This window comes from Mesoplodon densirostris, chromosome 8, assembly GCF_025265405.1.
Source record: "Mesoplodon densirostris isolate mMesDen1 chromosome 8, mMesDen1 primary haplotype, whole genome shotgun sequence".
Classification (NCBI taxonomy): domain Eukaryota; kingdom Metazoa; phylum Chordata; class Mammalia; order Artiodactyla; family Ziphiidae; genus Mesoplodon; species Mesoplodon densirostris.
In genome coordinates this window covers 55,364,747-55,385,323 of record NC_082668.1, presented here as the reverse complement: position 1 = coordinate 55,385,323, position 20,577 = coordinate 55,364,747, and the positions used below count along the sequence as shown (strand labels likewise).

At 41.6% G+C, this 20,577-nt stretch overlaps 1 non-coding gene across 1 annotated transcript; it reads left to right on the top strand.

The window, feature by feature from the left end:
* The first annotated feature begins 15,332 nt into the window (after positions 1–15,332).
* LOC132495571 (U6 spliceosomal RNA) lies at positions 15,333–15,439 on the top strand. Its single transcript, XR_009533301.1, has one exon. It is a non-coding gene; the product is annotated as a U6 spliceosomal RNA (small nuclear RNA).
* Positions 15,440–20,577: the final 5,138 nt, after the last annotated feature.

Genomic DNA, 20,577 nt, shown 5'->3' with positions numbered 1-20,577 from the left:
CAATTTCTGAAATGCACTAGGATGCAGCAGGGAGCCAGGGTGGTAATTTTATTTTATTTTATTTTATTAATTTATTTTTTTTTTTGCGGTACGCGGGCCTCTCACTGTTGTGGCCTCTCCCGTTGCGGAGCGCAGGCTCCGGATGCGCAGGCTCAGAGGCCATGGCTCACGGGCCCAGCCGCTCCGCGGCATGTGGGATCTTCCCAGACCGGGGCACGAACCCGTGTCCCCTGCATCAGCAGGCGTACTCTCAACCACTGCGCCACCAGGGAAGCCCGGTAATTTTATTTTATTTTATTTTATTTATTATTATTTTTTTTTGCGGTACGCGGGCCTCTCACTGCTGTGGCCTCTCCCGCTGTGGAGCACAGGCTCCAGATGCGCAGGCCCAGCGGCCATGGCTCACGGGCCCAGCCACTCCGCGGCATGTGGGATCCTCCCAGACCGGGGCACAAACCCGTGTCCCCTGCATCGGCAGGTGGACTCTCAACCACTGCGCCACCAGGAAAGCCCCCAGGCTGGTAATTTTAGAGCATTACAGCCATGCAGAATTATTATGGGTTATGTGTGTTCATCTTGAACTAAGACAGACCTTTTGGTTCCAATTGTCATCTTGTGACCCAAGTGGGCAATACCCATTTATCCTTACTACCAAGGGCATTGAGGAGGACACCAGATATAAACACTTCTCCTATCCCTTCTTGCTCAGTGCCTAACACACCTGCTGACTTTTCCCTCTGGTACCTGAAACTTTAAAAAAGGCAAGAAAAGACACACATCAATATGTCAAATAACCGTATCTTCCAAATATCATATTCTGGTTTTCTAGACATACAAATGTGTAAAATAGCCTTGTGCAAAAACAGAAGTACAGGGCCTCCCTGGTGGCGCAAGTGGTTGAGAGTCCGCCTGCCGATGCAGGGGATACGGGTTCGTGCCCCGGTCTGGGAGGATCCCATGTGCCGCGGAGCGGCTGGGCCCGTGAGCCATGGCCGCTGAGCCTGCGCGTCCGGAGCCTGCGCGTCCGGAGCCTGTGCTCCGCAGCGGGGGAGGCCACAACAGTGAGAGGCCCGCATACCGCAAAAAAAAAAAAAAAAAAAAAACAGAAGTACAGCTTATAACACCATTTCCATCTGACATGTTCTGCTACAGAGAAGACTCTGTATTACATTCCCTAATGTTTCCCCAACATATTCTCTACCTGAGTATCAAACAACTATAAGATGCTGTTATAGAAATTAGTAGTTATTTATCTGTAATTGTCTTCAGCTTTGACTGTATCTATACTATGCCACTGTGCTGAGGTCATTAAACTCTAAATAAATCAGAGGATGGGGATGACTAGTATCTAACCCCACTACTGGGTGACAACTCAAAGCTTGTCCTTATTACTCACTCTGGGGTGTCTTCCCAAAGAAAGATCCTTATTACTGATCCCAAAGACAGATCAGCAAGGCTGTGTTATTTGGGGAAAGCTGAGACCTGTGAATGCAGAGGGACAGCAATGATCAATGGAGCATCCCCATCATTCATCACTGGGAAAACCTAGAGAGGGAAAATGTGTCCTATTTCCTCTCACTGCCTTTAATGGAACACAGTCTCAACGCTCCACCTCTCTGCTGAGCCTGTGCTAGAGCAAATATTTTTGGGATGTGCACAATTTGAAGTGACCCCGTTAAGTCAGGATGGCAAATGTTATAATGCATTTACCCCCATGCCCTTGGAGAAGATGGATGAATGTTGCAGGTGGGCTTCCTAGGTAGAGACTGTGAAAGAGCCTTAAGGAGGTTTAGAACAATAGGTCAAGGTCCTTTCTCAGAAGAGAACCACAGACTCTACCTCCACTTGGTGTGGTAGATATATGAGAAACGCAAGGGTCTGCACTAAGTTTGCAGCTGGAAGCAGGGCAGTTCTTGGGACACTTAAGTCAGAGTTCTTTCCTCTGATGAGTGCTGCTATTCCAGGAAGGCTCTAGGTGAGGCAACTCAAGTGTTCAGTGGGTTCCGTATTTTAATCTTCATCATTTGGTTGGCAGGCACTTGCTCTTATCCTATTTCCATCCCTTTCTTTTCACTCTTAGGCTCAGATGTCTTCAAGCTACAGGACTTCTTTCATAGCCAGTCAGAGGGTATCTGGTCACTACAGCCTCACATGCTACCAGAAGCCAAGTGGGATAAGAAATGTTAGCAACTCCTTTTGTCCATGGAAAGAAGATGGTGCAAGGGAATTCCTGTTAGTTCAAGTAAGAATATGTTGAGTACCACATACTGGCGAGGCTCTCAGAGGACACAAAGATGAATGAAGCATGGCCCAACTCAAATACCTCACTGTCTAGAGTAAGGACTGGCAAACTACCTCTGAGGGCTGAGGACTGCTGCCTGTTTTTGTAAATAAAGTTTTATTAGAACATAACCATGCACACTCATTTACATATGGCCTATGGCTACTTTCCCCCTATAATGGCAGAGTTCAGCAGTTGTAACCAAGATCATATGGCTCACAAAGCCTATGATTTTTACTATCTGGCCCTTTACAGAAGATGTTTGCCCACCTCTGTACAATTCAGTGACTTTGGGCATATTTACAGAGTTATTGAAACTGTCACCACTATTGAGTTTCAGAGCGTTTTCATCACCCCAGGAGAAACCCTGTGTTTGTTAGCAGCCAACTCCCTAGCCCCTGGCAACCACTAATTTAATATCTCTCTCTATGGATATGCCCATTCCTGACATTTCATATAAATGGAATAATGTAATGTATGGCTTTTTGTTACTGTCTTCTTTCACTGAACATACTGTTTTCCCGGTTCATCCATGTTGCAGCATGGATCAGTACTCCATTTCTTTTTATTGCCAAATAATATTCCATTGTGTGGATATACCACATTTTTCTTATTCATCAGTTGATGGATATTTGGGTTGTCTCCACTTTTGGGCTATTATTGGTAATTCCGCTATGAACATTTGTGTACAGGTTTTGTGTGGACATAGGTTTTCAATCCTCTTGGGTATATAACTAGGTGTGGAATTGCTGGGTCATATTATACAATAACTATATGTTTAACATTTTGAGGAAGTAGTGAACTGTTTCACAAAGCAAATACACTGTTTTACAATCCTAGCAGCAATGTATGAAGTTTCCTATTTCTCCACATTCTTGCTAACACTTGTTATTGTCTTTTTTAAAAATACATTTATTTATTTATTTGTTTTTATTTTTAGCTGTGTTGGGTTTTCATTGCTGTGCATGGGCTTTCTCTAGTTGCGGTGAGTGGGAGCTTCTCTTCGTTGCATTGCATGGGCTTCTCATTGAGGTAGCTTCTCTTGTTGTGGAGCACGGGCTCTAGGTGCGTGGGCTTCAGTAGTTGTGGCTTGCGGGCTCAAGAGCACAGGCTCAGTAGTTGTGGCTCACGGGCTTAGTTGCTCTGCGGCATGTGAGATCTTCCCGGGCCAGGGCTCGAACCCGTGTCCCTTGCATTGGCAGGCAGATTCTTAACCACTGCACCACCAAGGAAGCCCTGTCCGTCTTTTTGATTCTAGCCATCCTACTGGGTATGAAGTGGTATCTTATTGTGATTTTCCCTCGTGATGTATGATGTTGAAATTTTCAGGTGACTACTGGCCATTTGTACACTTTCTTTGGAGAGATGTCTATCACATTCTTTGCCCATTTTAAAATTGGGTTATTTGTCTTTTCATTGTTGCATTGTAAGAGTTTTCACATATTCTTCATCCTAGTCACTTATCAGATATATGATTTGCAAATATGTTCTCCCCTTCTGTGGGCTGTCTTTTCACTTTTTTGATGATATCCTTAGAAGTTTCTTTTGTCACTTGTGCTATTGGTGCCATACCTAAGAAACCATTGCCTAATCCAATGTCTTAAAGATTTATTCCCACATTTTTTCTAATAGTGTTATGGCTTTAGTTTTAAATTTAGGTCTATCATCCATTTTGAGTTAATTTTTGTATATAGTGCGAAGTTGGGGCCCAAGTTCAATCTTTTGCATGTGACACTGTTTGTTGGAAAGATTATTCCTTCCCTATTGAATTGTCTTTACATCTTTGTTGAAAGTCAATCAACTGTAAATGTGAGGGTCTATTTCTTGATTCTCAGTTCTATTCCATTGATCTATATGTCTATCCTTATGTTTGTACCACACTGTCTTCATTACTGAAGTTTTGTAATAGATTTTGTAACTGAGAAGTGTGAGTCCTCCAACTTTATTCTTCCGTTTCAAGATTGTTTCAGCTATTGTGGATTCTTTGCATTTATGTAGGAATTTTAAGATTTTCTGCAAAAAAAAAAAGCCAGCCGGGATTTTTTTTTTTTTTTTTTTTTTTTTTTTGCGGTACGCGGGCCTCTCACTGTTGCGGCCTCTCCCGTTGCGGAGCACAGGCTCCGGACGCGCAGGCTCAGCGGCCACGGCTCACGGGCCCAGCCACTCCGCAGCACGTGGGATCCTCCCGGACCGGGGCACGAACCCATGTCCCCTGCATCGGCAGGCAGACTCCCAACCACTGTGCCACCAGGGAAGCCCCAGCTGGGATTTTTGATAGGGATTGTATTAATCTATAGATCACCTTAGGGAGTATTCTAGGATCAGTGTTCATCCATTTGCTGTCAAAATGTGAGAATGGGTCACCTGGGTAACTTTCCTCAATGATTCCCAACAGTTTTTTTTTTTTTTTTTTTTTTTTTTTTTTTTTTTTTTTGCTGTACGCGGGCCTCTTATTGCTGTGGCCTCTCCCGCCGCGGAGCACAGGCTCCGGACACACAGGCTCCGCGGCCATGGCTCGCGGGCCCAGCCACTCCGCGGCATGTGGGATCCTCCGGGATCGGGGCACGAACCCGCGTCCCCTGCATCGGCAGGCGGACTCTCAACCACTGCGCCACCAGGGAGGCCCTTCCCAACAGTTTTGAGCATCAAGATCCCTCTATAATGCAAAACATTACTGTTGACTGCTCAAAGGATAAAAATTGTACTTTTAAAATTAATAGTAACCATTTATTGCCTAAGTACATAAGGACAAAAACTATTATGAATTTGATAATGATTTTATGTGAATTTGTATTTTGTCAGTTCATAATAACATCTATATATAATTCAGAAATCATAAGGCATAATGTGGAGAGATGTGAAGTACTCTGTCTTAAGTCAATGTATGGTGTAATTATGGGGTCTTTGTACCATATGCAAAATGACTCCCATTTTGAGAACCTCTGGTCAACATAGAAGTCCTTCTTAGGCAGCATTCCATCTTTCTATACAGAATGCCTCAGCCACAGAAGAAGGAAGCTTGGCCAGTACTGGCCCCTGAGAACTAAGTAACAATGCCAATTAGCCCACAATCAACCCAGTGCTTGTGATGACTTGATTTTCTTGTGGGGGAAGGAAATCCCATACTGAGTTGCTGCCCCTGCTGTCTCAGGCCAACCATGCTGATTGCCTCACCTGGCTTTGGAATCCTTGTTTCCAAAATGAGCTAACAATTGAGCTAATTGGCAGTAATGCTCAGATGAACAAATCAGCCACAAAGACACCGTAACATTTTTGCTTTGATAACTCCAATTACCAGTCTTTATAAAAATAGAAAACAAGTAAACAAATCTCATGAGAACATTCTAATCTTTCCTGCTGCTACCATTTTTCTTTATATTTGGAACAAAGTGAAGAAATGAAAAAAATTCTTTTTTTTTTTTTGAGTCAAGGAGCTCTACTGAAGAAAAAGAATGATGTACGGTGATTGCTTACAACTGCCCAGAAAGACATTGGACTTTTTATTTTCTTTTACTTGGAAAGATCCATTTTGCCATATTTTAATTGAAAGGTCACTGATTTTAGAATAAGAGTATTTAAGCTCAAGTCTCAAATCCCTGTCTTGCTGGTCTCCATTTCTTTATCAGTTATAAAATTAGTAATAGCTAACTTTTGGATGTGAGAATTATGGAGAAACTTGAAGAGAGTAGTTTAATAATTTAAGGATTGTTTTTATCATTAGTGCACTATTTCTGCATTAATAATAATGTACCTGCTACTTCATGAGATTCCCAGACTCTTCTAGAGGGCCATCTATTTCCAGAAAGGCATAGGTCTATGTGGGTTTCCCTTCCTCTGGAATGAGGGGGCTGTGCACATTCTCAGGAGTGTGCCCAATCATGGAAGGCTCAGGAGATACCAGCCCCCAGAAGCTTCTTTCTGATGGCAGAGGTGGCCAAAGGCTGTGGGCCAGAGGCCCATATGTAGTGAGACCAAGACAGCGAGGAGAGAGAATGTCATCTACCAGAGAGAAAAGCATACACTTTTTCTCCCTCTAACTTCCCACTTGCCCATGTAACTAATACTGCTTTTAACTCCGTGTGCCCTTTGGATTCCTGTATTTTCTTTTTCAGTATCAACTAACATTTTCTAGACTTCTGGCTTGGTGCAAACTATTTGTCTTTGTGGAAAATAATATATTTTGAAAGATTCACTAATAAAAAAAATCCCTCTAATTTCCCCTTCTTTTCTCTCTTTTCCCCCTTCTGTACAAGCCAGATTCCATTCTGTGTTCATTGTCTCAGGAGCAGCTTGAAAGGGAAGGCTAGCCTGCCAGTCACTGGCTTCATGTTTCTGAAGCCTGACCCATGAGCAAGAGTGGGTAAGGTGCCCTGGGTAGGGTTGGGGGATAATAGGAAAGCATGAAGATGGAGGAAGTGGGAATGCCTCTGAGTGAAAATGCCCAAGGTCAATAGAGAAGAGGTTCTTTCCCCTACTCTCCTATCTCCAGCTACAAAAGGGTCCTCTGGGTTGAGTGTTAGGCTCAGAGGGAAGAGGGAAGAGCAGAAAATCAACAGGTCTGAGAGGGCCATTGTGCACCTTACTTCAAAGGCAGGGTTTGGGAGCGCATGCAGCCACAGAAATTTTGGGGAAGCTGGAGAGCAGGGGGGTTCTTCAACCTTCCTCCATGGCCATAGTCCTGGAGGCTGCAAGTGCCTAGATCGGTTATGTTTGAGCAGGATATCTCACAAGATGGACCACAGAAAGCCTGGCTGAGAATCTTGTGTCTCACTCTGGCTCAGAAAATTCACAATGGGTCAAATATAGAACAGAGAAGTACAGCCCCAAAGGGGCCACATGGACAAGAATCTCAGAACGTGGACAGGTGACTGAGGACCAAGTTGGGTGGGGCACATTTTGGCCAACACCTGTGACTCAAGGACCAGGAGATGCCCCCCTCTACCCCCATGCTCATGGCCTTGGCACTAAGTAATCTCTCTTGAATTAAAAACACCACCCTGGACAAAGAAGTGGATCCCCACGATCTTAGATTACATCTTTGCCATCCTGGCAGGATGAGGGCTCAGATAAAATTTAAGTTGAGTTAAAGAAAATTTTGTAATTCTTACATATTTGAGTTGGTGGAATGAAATTCATACCCATCACACTATTCTTTGTTGATTCCTTGTATATATCCTACTCTACTTAGTGTGAGTCCTTTGGGCGGGATTAATTCTGGTGCAACAAGTATAATTGAGCCTACCATTTCCCTGGCCCTGTATTAGGTGCACAGCAAACCCCTGTGACTGAGATATGATTGGTAGAACGAAGCCTCTAGGAAAGCCCAGGTAATCCCTACCTCCTTGGGCAATCTCCAAGCTCTACTGATATGTATGACCTTGTGAATCCTATCCACTTAGGTGTGGGCCAGACCTAGTGACTCACTTTTAGCAAACAGAATATTGCAAAAGTGATGGGATGCCATTTCTGATATTAGGTTACAACAAGACTATAATTTCCATCTTGTTTATTCTCTCATTCTCTCTTCTGGCTCATTCTGAAGGAAGCCAGCTGCCATGTTGTGAGCTACCCCATGAATAGATCCATGCAGAAAGGCACTGATGTCTCTGGCCAACAGCCAGTGAGAACCTGAGTCCTGCCAACAGCCACGTAGGGGAGCTTGGTGTCTTCCCATGTTGGACCTTCAGATGAGTCAGCCCTTGTTGACCCCTTGATTGCAGCCTTGGGAAGGGCCCTGAGCCAGGGACACCCAGAGAAGCCACCTGGATTCCTGACCCTCAGAAACTATGAAATAGTAAATGTTTTCTGTTTTAAACAGCTAAGTTTGGGGGGTATTCATTATAGAGCAATAGTTATAGAGCAATAGTTAACCCAATAGTTACAGAAAAATTCATTATAGAGCAATAGTACATGGTCCTCGCCCTCCAGTAACTCTTGCTCTAGGATGAGAATTTCTTTGGAATGGGCATCCATGATAATCAATTAGAGCTGGGCATAATGGCATGGATTCTGTTAATTAGGTTTCAGGTGGTGAGACGGGAAGGAGGGAAGACACAGATTGGTGAACAGGCAATAATGGCTTTTGAGGTCTGTGATGGACTTTCTCCAGCCAAGGCATTTTCTTTAATTACAAAAGTTCATTTTTGGGCCTCCCTGGTGGTGCAGTGGTTGGGGGTCCGCCTGCCGATGCAGGGGGCACGGGTTCATGCCCTGGTCCGGGAGGATCCCACGTGCTGCGGGGCGGCTGGGCCTGTGAGCCATGGCCGCTGGGCCTGCGCGTCCAGAGCCTGTGCTCTGCGGCGGGAGAGGCCACAGCAGTGAGAGGCCCGTGTACCACCAAACAAACAAACAAACAACAAACAAACAACAAAAAAGTTCATTTTCTTGGAATGACAATATTTGCATTTTCACTTAGTGGGTTGGCAGAAGTTGGAGAAATAGCATTGCGTGGTAGAGAAGAGAAAACAGGGTTGTTCTGCTACTGACTTTAGATCAAAGCAACACCTGATTTTTGGGTGTCCACACTATATACACACACACACATATTCTCATATACACACACGTGTGTGTGTCTCATATACACACACATATTCTGCCCTAGCCTCCACTGCATAGGCCTTTACTAAGGGCATCTTTGCTGTGAGTGACATCCTTAGTCTCCATCACTTCTGTGATGGGGGGAGCTCTGAGTCAGTGATTCTCATCAGCCATCATTTACAGTTATAAACAATTCAGGTGCTACTTTAATGAAAATGGAAGGGGGTGGTGGTGGAGGTAGCCATAAAGGAGAAATTGGACAACAACCTTTTCTCCTGATAAGTCTCAACTTAGCCCAAACCTTGGGAGCAGTGCAATCTTTTTGATTCTGCCACCTGCAGCTGAGGATCCCTAAGCCACTCTGAGGGTAAACTCCCTTCTCATCTCAAATATTGTATTCTAACAAAAGCAACCCTGGGCACCTAGATCATTTTCCTCTGATTCTTTCCCTTGGGTGTCATCACATTGGAACATTATTCCTGGTTCTTAATTTTAGGAGACTTTAGAAGAAAAAGCACTTCAAACTGAAAGAGGGCATTGAAATCAATTATGAACCAATCAGCTTGAAACAGTTTCCCTGTTCTTTTTCTTTTCCCTTCTGTTCTGGCAAATCCCCACTCACACTGCATTTGGGTGCAGGCAAGCTGCTCCAACCTTCTGATAACTGCCTCAAATGTCAGAAGTCAGAGGGAGTACCAGCAGTCGGGCCCCATTTCTGCAGAAATACCACTGAGTTATATGGAATTACACAAATCTTACTGGAATAGCTTACATTTCATCTTGTCAGCCCAACTGGCTTAGGTTACTGCTTGTTATATGCAATGTTTTAGAGATAATCCATTCCTGGGCACAATGTGTATTTCGCCTGCTGAGTATTCACTCCTTTGTCTTCTGTTTACAGCACTATGACTTTCTAGGGGGAAAATCACACTCTTGGTCCACATGATCAGGTGGGCCTGCTCCCACCCTTGGCTCTGGAAGGGGCCACCCTTGGCTCTGGAAGGGGGCATAGGACCTAGGTATGAGCCATCAGAGGACTGTATCACCTGGACCCAGTGATTGGTTTAGGATGGACATGTGACCCAACCCAGGCCAAACATAACCATCGAGACTTGATTCCCGAACTTCCCTTAGAAGGGTTGGAAAAAGCATGTTCTGTTTTGGGGTTGGTGCTATAGGCAGCCCTCTTACGATTTCAAGGGGAGTGACTGTTAGTGAGTGGAGACAACATAGAGGAAAGGAGGTCAGAGAGAAAAAAGGAGAGAGAGAGGAGTTTTGTGAGTCGATATATTTTTTAATGTCCTCCTTTTTTGTTGTTTTGTTTAAACAAATTTAAGCTGGGTTTCTGTAATTTGCGGCATGATGAGTCTTGAGTAGATGTCAGGGAACAATCTGCATGGTCCCCTCACACTCTTGATGGATACGCCAAGGACTCAAGGCCCTGACTGATCTTTTCTTGACATGCTTTTCAGGATTGTGTTTGCACTGAGCAACCTGAGGGATGAGGTAACCTCTCCCACAAAGAGCAGGCTTGCTTCCATTTGCTATAAAGGTGGCAAATCCCCCAAATTCAGTGCTCCTTTCTTGCAACACCACCCACTATGTATGCAGACATTCCTTTGGCCCACCTGTGTGCGCTGGGGGACCTGGGGGTAGGGACAGGGGGAACAGACACAAACAAACACAATGCTCACGCTTTCCTGACTGTGACTTTTGTCTCTGACCCAGGAGTCTTGTGTCTTCTGCCAGCATCCGTGAAAAAGTAACAGACTAACTTAATAGCTTGAAAAGTAAGGCGAAGTCCCAGACCCTTCACACTTGTTGACACTGTATAGCTCCTTGGGCTTCCCTGGGCCAGGGCAGGGTGCATGGCAGCTTCACTAGGGGCCTGACAGGAACACAGACTGAGTTGAGTCCTGGCTCTGCCACTGACTGGCTTTGTGATTGTGAGCTAGTTACCTAACCTCTTAGGCCTTCTGGGTTCTCCTCTGTGGAATGGGGCTACTACTGCCAGTTACACAGACTTTTTCAGGAGGACTGAATAAGAAGATGATTGTATGCACTTGACACAGAACCTGGCATAGAGTAAGCTCGGCAAGTGTTAACTCTTATTAACTCCTTGGTAGGGGCACTTAGTACATTAGGTTAAGTGAAGTAAGTCAGAAAGAGAAAAACAAATACCATATGCTAACGTATATATATGGAATCTAAAAAAAAAAAAAAGGTACTGATGAACCTGCAGGGCAGCAATAAAGACATAGACATAGAGAATGGACCTGAGGACACAGGGTGGGAGGGGGAAGCTGGGGCCAAGTGAGAGTACCATCGACATATATACACTACCGATTATAAAATAGTTAGCTAGCGGGAAGCAGCAGCATAGCACAGGGAGATCAGCTCAGTGCTTTGCGATGACCTAGAGGGGTGGGATAGGGAGGATGGGAGGGAGGTTCAAGAGGGAGGGGATATGGGGACATACGTATGCATATGGCTAATTCATTTTGGTATACAACAGAAACAAACACAGTATTGTGAAGCAATTATACTCCAATAAAGATCTGTTAAAAAAAAAGCTAGGGCCTCCCTGGTGGCGCAGTGGTTGGGAGTCCGCCTGCCGATGCAGGGGATACGGGTTCGTGCCCCGGTCTGGGAGGATCCCATATGCCGCGGAGCGGCTGGGCCCGTGAGCCATGGCCGCTGGGCCTGCGCGTCCGGAGCCTGTGCTCCGCAACGGGAGAGGCCACAACAGTGAGAGGCCCATATACCGCAAAAAGAAAAAAAAAAAAAAAAAAAAGCTAGGTTGCAGACAGTTTGAGGATAAACTTTTTTGAAAATAAATTTATTTATTTATTTAAAAAATATTTCCAAATATTTTCTCATTATAAAAAAAAGTTCATTGTTGAAAAATTGGGAAATACATACCAGAAAAATGAGAAAAGTTTTTAAAAATTATAATTCCACAACCCACACACTTCTTAATCGCATTTTGGTCAATATCTAGCTAGAATTTTAGTGTGGGTGTGTATGTGTCTTGTCAAGGCAGGGTCATGATGTACACACTGTTTTGTTGTCTGTTTTTCCTCACTTAATATACCAGACCATCTTTGCAGTTTATACTTCTTTTGTACTTTCTATTAAAAGTTATTACAGGGCTTCCCTGGTGGCACAGTGGTTGAGAGTCCGCCTGCCGAGGCAGGGGTCATGGGTTCGTGCCCCGGTCCGGGAAGATCCCACATGCCGCGGAGCGGCTGGGCCCGTGAGCCATGGCTGCTGAGCCTGCGCATCCGGAGCCCGTGCTCCGCAACGGGAGAGGCCACAACAGTGAGAGGCCCGCGTACCGCAAAAAAAAAAAAGAAAAAAAAAGTTATTACAAACTAGTAATATAAGTGAAAGAATGAGTAGCATAGAAGTTATTAGGAAGAGGGATAAAATGAACACTCAGGACCCCACCATGTAACTTAAGCAGGAGGACATCCCCTACACTGTTGAGGCTCCTGTGTGCCCCTCCCTGATCAGATCATCCTGCCCCATCCCCTTGATCTCAGGATACCATGATCCTGAATTTCTATTTATAATTTGTATTTATTTATTCTTATAATTTGTATAGTTTTACCATGCATGTATATATTCATAAATACAACATCATTTGGTTTGCTCACTTTAGATCTTAATAGACATGGTATTATGCTGCATGTATTTTCTGTGACTTGCTTTTATGCTTGGCGTATGTCTCTGAGACCCATCGGTGTTGATGCCATTGTTCATTCATTTTTCAGGGATATATGGTATTCCCATGTAGACATATGCCATGATTAAGTCATGATTAAGTATCTGGCTAAATCACCAAGGCAATGGTTTTGGTGAAGGATGTCTACCTCCCTTGACAGGTGCTTCAGACTCTGGATGGGGGGTGGGAGTCCCACCCTGATCCAAGCCATTTGCTCCCAGGACAATTAGAGGTTTCCCAGCACTAAGCAGAGTGACCCAGATAATATAGGTCCCAGGGCGTAATGTGGAGGAGATCCTCAAAAGCACAGAGGAGAAAAAGAAGGGTTGGGGGGTTCAAGGTTATAGATAGAAGACAGTCTGGATGCCATAGGTGGATTGTAAAGATTCCACTCGGGGAAAACGTAGAAGAGATAAAAACATTTTCCCATAAGGATAAATGGCTGGAGATGTAGTACTGAACAAGCTAAGATTATTCTGCCTAAGAAAAAGCATGGAAAAGGTCATACAATTTAAAACAACCTATGTGGGCTGAGTGTGTGGGGAAACTGACACTCTGTTATGTTACTAACAAGAGTATAAATTAGCAAAACCTTCATGGAGGGTAATTTGGTCAAATCTACAAAAATGTAGATTTAAAATGTACCTACCCTTGGATCCAGTGATTAAATTTCTAGGAACTTATCTTATAGATGGGTAAAATTATATATGTAATTAGTTATTGCACCATTATTTATGATAATAAAATACTGAAACAATTTAAGTGTTTTTCTATAGGGAATTAGATAAATTATGGTTGATCCATCCAATGAAAACAGTGTTGCTGCTACAGAGGATGAGGTAACTTCTGAGGTACTAGCCACTTCCAATCTCCAAGTGTATTTGCTGTCTATGAATAGAATATCCTTGGTTATGGTGGTTGCTTCTGGGGATCTAGATTGTAGGGAATAGAGATGGGAAAAAGATATATTAGTGCTACTTTTCTGTGTCTTTACAATTTTGTACCACATGAATGTATCAGTGAGCCAAAGAGTAAGTGAAATAAACATAAAAAGAGGTGAGAGGCTGCAGTCAAAATGAGGGAAGTAGAGGAGTGAAGAAGATGTAGGTACAAGCTGGAGCTTTGAGGAGAGGCAGAGGGATTTTCTCTGAAGGAGGGATTATCAGAAGATACGATGGTGAAGAGGATTTTTGAGAAGTTTTGCAGACTGTTGGGGTATACGGTCTATGGCTAAGATGCCCTTTGCCCAAGGAAATCTTTACTTCATAACACAACTTGTGAAGTTGGATTCTTTTTCCCTTTTTTAATGTGTTTTTGTTTTGTTTTGTTCCTTTAAAGCAAAAGTTCTACGAGTGATAATAACAACAACAGTAAAATAATGATGTAATAATAACACCAACAATGAAGGTTGGTTATTATTTTAGCATTTAGAGTGTGACAGCCATTGACTAACACTTTCCATGCCTGATCTCATTTAATTCCTATATCAACTGTATGAAGTTGGTGGTACTATTATTCCCATTTTATAGATGAGGAAACTGAGTCACAAAAATATTAAGTAAGATATATTAAGATTACACAGCTAGGAAGTGATAGCATTGAAAGGTGAGCTCACTTTGTTCTGCCTTCAAAGATTGTGCTTTTAACTACTTTGTTATATTCTTTTCCTAATGAATGAGTCATTTGTTAGAAAGTGTAGTAGCCTGAGGGTGTGCGTGTGCACACACCCACACCCACACCCACACACACACACCACTCATCTAACTTCAGATGTTAACTGTTTACAAATATTTATGGGCCAACTTTCAGGGAGAGCTGGGATAAGAAAGAGGAATAGATGTTATAATCTTGTTCACCCAAGAAAAATCTAAAGATATTAGGACAATAGGCAGGGTAGTCATTTGCCGAGTGTTAGGAACAAAGATGCCTGCAAACTGACAACCAAGCAGGTGTTGCTACCATTCCTATTAGGCCCCTGGGAATTCCCAGAATGTGAGGCTGAGGAAGAAATCAAATAAATAGTTTGCTGACTCCACTAACTTGCAAAAGTATTTTCAAAACTCCAAGCAGATTGCCCACTGTTCAGAGGCCATCAGACTCTAGGTGATCTTTCAGAGATAATGTGTTAACCCAAAAGCTCTTACAAATCACCCCAGAGCCAATATGAGCCAAGCTATTTCAGCTCAAATGGGGCATGAAGGAGCCAGTATGTTCCCTGGAAGACTCATTCTTTCTTCTTTACCCTTACTGTTCCAACAAGGCTGATTCCAGTGAGTCTCTGAGAATAATTCAAGGTTTATTTTCTCCAGAGGGAGCTGAAGTAACAACAGTATCTTTGCTACCTCTGAGGGAGAGAGTGTATTCTGCATTGTTCTCCACCTTAAGCCTTGATTTGTTTGGACAGAAAGTTTCCAGTCAGCTACTCATATTCCCTCCAATGCCAACACTGTTCAATTCCGGTTTAAAAAGAAAGGACACTCCAGATTTGTGCTGTCAAATGCTGTAGTCACTAGTCTATGTGGCTGTTGAGCACTTGGAATGTGGCAGATCTAAATTGAGCAGTTCTATAAGTGTAAAATACACATCATGGTAGTTTGAAGACTTAGTATGAAAACAAGAATGTAATATATCCCAAAATTTTACGTTGATTGTATGTTGAAATGATAATATAGGCAGTCCTTGCTTTGCAAGACAGTGCAGAACCATAAAAGTGACTTTGTAAGCCAAAACTACACAAATGATTACAATAATCAATGGGAGGAAATTATGATTATTATGTGACCTTTAGTGCTCGCTTTGGCGGCACATATACTAAAATTGGAATGATACAGAGAAGATTAGCATCGGCCCTGTGCAAGGATGATATGCAAATTCATGAAGCATTCCACGTATCTAGCGTGAGAAAGGAAACACTCACTCCAGTCCAGGAAGCGCTGAGAGTCCCATACAGGATAAACCCAAGGAGGAACACGCCAAGACACATATTAATCAAATTGACAAACAGTAAATACAAAGAAAAAATATTAAAAGCAACAAGGGAAAAGCAACAAATAATATACAAGGGAACTCCCATAAGGTTATCAGCTGATTTTTCAGCAGAAACTCTGCAAGCCAGAAGGGAGTGGCATGCTATATTTAAAGTGATGAAAGAGAAAAACCTACAATCAAGAATACTCTACCCAGCAAGGCTCTCATTCAGATTCAACAGAGAAATCAAAAGCTTTACAGAAGCAAAGCTAAGAGAATTCAGTACCACCAAACCAGCTTTACAACAAATGATAAAGGGACTTCTCTAGGCAGAAAAAAAAAAGAGGCCACAACTAGAAACAAAGAAATCACAAACGGGAAAGCTCACCAATATAAAGTCAAACATACAGTAAAAGTAGGAAAGCATCCACACACAAATATGATATCAAAACAAGCAACTGGGAGAAGAGGAGAATACAAAGGCAGGAAATGGGAAATGCATTTGAAATTAAAAGACTAGCAACTTTGGGCCTCCCTGGTGGCGCAAGTGGTTGAGAGTCCGCCTGCCGATGCAGGGGATACGGGTTCGTGCCCCAGCCTGGGAGGATCCCATATGCCGCGGAGCGGCTGGGCCCGTGGGCCATGGCCGCTGGGCCTGCGCGTCCGGAGCCTGTGCTCCGCAATGGGGGAGGCCACGGCAGTGAGAGGCCCGCATACCGCAAAAAAAAAAAAAAAAAAGACTAGCAACTTAAAACAACCATGTATGTATATAGACTGCTATATCAAAACCTCATGGGAACTGCAAACCAAAAAACTACGATAGAAACACACACAAAAAAGAAAAGGCAATCCAGAAACAACACTAAAGATAGTCATCAAATCACAAGAGAACAAAAGAGGAAGGGATGAAAAAAGACCTACAAAAACAAATCCAAAACAATTAAGAAAATGGCAATAAGAACATACATATTGATAATTACCTTAAATGAAAATGGATTAAATGCTTCAATCAAAAGACATAGAATGGCTGAATGGATACAAAAACAAGACCTGTATATATGCTCTCTACAAGAGACCCACTTCAGATCTAGGGACACATACAGACTGGAAATGATGGGATGGAAAAAGATATTCCATGCAAATGGAAATCAAAAGAAAGCTGGAGTAGAAATATTCATATCAGACAAAATAGACTTTAAAATAAAGACTGTTACAAGAGACAATGAAGGACACTACATAATGATCAAGGGATCAATCCAAGAAGAAGATACAACAACTGTAAATATCTATTCACCCAACATAGGAGCACCTCAATATGTAAGGCAAATGTTAACAACCATATAAGGCGAAATCAACAGTAACATAATAATAGTGGGGGACTCTAATACCCCATTTACACCAATGGACAGATCATCCAGACAGAAAATCAATAAAGAAACAGAGGCCTTAAATGACACATTAGACCAGATGGACTTAATTGATATTTATAGAATGTTCCATCAAAAGCAGCAGAATACACTTTCTTCTCAAGTGCATGTGGAACATTCTCCAGGATAGATAAAATCTTGGGCCATAAATCAAGCCTCAGTAAATTTAAGAAAATTGAAATCATATCAAGCATCTTTTCTGACCACAATGCTATGAGATATGTGACTTTTAGAATTTTTTTTGTCCAAACAATAAAAATTCTCGTTATCAGTTTAAAGGTATGCAAACATTTTAAAAGTGGTAAAACTAATTTATTTGGTACCCACTAATTTAAAATATTAGGAACACTGAGAATAAAAGGTTTTTTTCATAATAAACATATCAAGAGTAGGTTGAACAGGGCCTGCCACCTTCTTGTTATATAACTTGTAATATGGATGAGCATCTTTTATGAGACTTGGTGAATTATCATGTTCCTTTCTGAAATCAGTTCCCAGCATTTTATCCATTGCTTTCCCAATGTCATGAAATATCTCTGAAAGTTTCTTTAATGTGAATTTTTTTTTTTTTTTTTTTTTTTGCGGTAAGTGGGCCTCTCACTGCCGTGGCCTCTCCCGTTGTGAAGCACAGGCTCCGGACGCGCAGGCCCAGCGGCCATCGCTCACGGGACCAGCCGCTCCGCGGCACGTGGGATCCTCCCGGACCGGGGCACGAACCAGTGTCCCCCGCATCGGCAGGCGGACTCTCAACCACTGCGCCACCAGGGAAGCCCTAATGTGAAATTTTATTGCTGGTGTCACTTCTTCTGAGTCGTCTGCATCCTTTTTGTCACAACCACATTCCTCATTTCTGTCAGTAAGTTTTTACCTCCACTAAGTTTCTGAGGCTATTCATCTAGTCTCTTGAACAGGAGAAGTGTCAACGTCCCCACAGTTGTTCATCTTGTAATCACACCTGCTTTAACTTCCAACAATATCTTTTTTAAATGTCTTTGCTGATCTCTCACCTCACTGGCCAGTTCCCTCTTTAGATTATCCATTTTTATAAAAGTGTCATGTGGATTTAACACTGAGAGACAAGGAGGCAACACAATTACACACTTCGCTCTCTATGCATGAACTGAATATCAGATGTGCATTGACCAATCACCAGTGGACTTTGAAAGAAATGCTTTTGACAGGTCACTGATAATGATGTCCACCTGTTGTTTCCATAGTCATTCGTGGACTGAAAGTATAGCAGTGAATTTTGTACTTTATGCAATTACTCACAGTTATTATACCAGAACAATTGAGATTTGAACCATGTTATTGGAAGACTAGTTTTATTAAATTAAATGGTGATAACTAAAATTAATGCATGTTGGAGCCATGTGACGCAAAATCTGCCTATGTTTTGTATACTGGGTTAAATAAATTATATGATTAAAATTAACAATACTCATTTCTTTTTACTTTCTGAGTGTAGCTAAAAGAACATTTTAAATCACATGTGTGGCTTACATTACATTTCTATTAGGCAGTGCTGCTTTATACCATATATTAACAAAAATGTTAAGAGAACAACAACAAAAAGAAATATGCAGGGACTTCTGTGGTGGCACAGTGGTTAAGAATCCACCTGCCAATGCAGGGGACACGGGTTCGAGCCCTGGTCCAGGAGGATCCCATGTGCCACGGAGCAACTAAGCCTGTGCGCCACAACTACTAAGCCTGCACTCTAGAGCCAGCAAGCCATAACTACTGAGCCCACATGCCACAACTACTGAAGCCCGCGTGCCTAGAGCCCATGCTCCGCAACAAGAGAAGCCACTGCAATGAGAGCCCTGTGCCCCCAAACGAAGAGTAACCCACACTTGCAGCAACTGGAGAACGCCTGTATGCAGCAACGCAGACCCAACGCAGCCAAAAAATAAATAGATTAATTAATTTTAAAAAGACATTATAAATAACTTTATGCCCATTTAAATGAAATAAATTCCTCGAAGAATATAACATACCAAAACTGACACAAAAAGAAAGAATAATCAGAATATCATATATCTACTAAAGCAGTCAAATGTTTTACTTTAGACCTCTCCATAAAGTATACTCCTGGCCCAGATGGTGTCTTTGGTGAATTCTAGCAAATAGTAAAGAAAGTAGTAACTTCAATTTTATATATACTCTTCCAGAAAATAGAAAAAGAAGCTACGCTTTTCAGTATTTCTATGGGGTCAGCATAACCTTGACAGCCAAATAGTTATGAAAATTATAAGAAAGGAAAAATTACAGACCAATATGTAGCAGGAACATATATATAAAAAATCTAAATAATATATTCAAAAATGGAATTCAGTAATATATGAAATAGGTGATGCATCACAATTAAATGAAGTTTATCCTAGGAATGTTAGCAATAGTTTACCATTAATAGTCCATATAATTCAATGTATCCACAGAAAATGGAGATAAGTAAAATGATCTTAATAACTGAGAAAAAACTTTTGATAAAACACAATATTGAGAAGAGAAGTCAACTTAATGATCAATTACTGAAAACTTTCTTCCTGAGGTTGGGGGCACTATATGGATTCTATGAACACTATTTCTATTAAAATAAAAATGAAGATCTTAATCAATGCAATAAAGCAATAAAAAGAAATGAAAGTCATAACGTTTAGAAAAAGACAAAATAAAACTGTCATTATTTATAGAAAATATGATTGTGTACATAGAAAATCTTAAAAAACATCTAGAGATAAACAACTAGAATTAATAAGTTTATTATCCAGGTTATTGGATCCAAGGTCAGTGTATGAAATCAATTGTATTTTTATATACCAGCAACAAAAAAGTTGCAAATGAAATTAAACTAAAAGAGATAAAATTTATATTAGCATAAAATGCTTCAAATCTAGGAATGTATTTGATGATACACTGAAAACTATAAAACTTTGCCAAAAGAAATTTCAAAAGCCATAATAAATGGAGAAGTTGTTTTTCCCCATCTTCATGGATTGGAAGAATTAAAACTGTTAGGATGTAAATTTTTCCCAAATTAATCTTCAGATTAAACACCATTCTAATTAATGGTGTTTTCAGTAGGTGTGTGTAGAAATTGACAAGCTGATTTTAAAATTCATATAAGAATGCAAGAGGTCAAAAACAGTCAAGGAGATCATTAATAAAAAGAAAGAAGTTGGAGGACTTATACGATCAGGTGTCAGGACAATTATAAAGATTGAAGTTTGCATAAGAATAGATAAAAACTTAATAGAATAGAAAAGAGTCCCACATCTGCACAACTACCTCATGCTCGGCAGGGGTGACACTGTGGTATAGTGTAGAAATAATGCTCTTTTTAATAAATGGTGCTACTTGGTTATTTGGATATCCAAGTGGGAATAATTAATCTTTATTGTCACCTTACACAAATAAATTCCAGGTGGATTGTAGACTTATATATGCAAAAGTTAAACAAAGGCTTTTAGAAAAATGTCAGAAGATATCTTTATTAATTCAGGTAGACAAAGTTTTCTTAAATAGAATATAGAATATGCTAATCATAAGACAATAATTCAGACTACATTAAAATTAGGAAATTCCTATTCCTCAAAAGACACCATGAAGAGAATGAAAACCCAAGCCACACAACA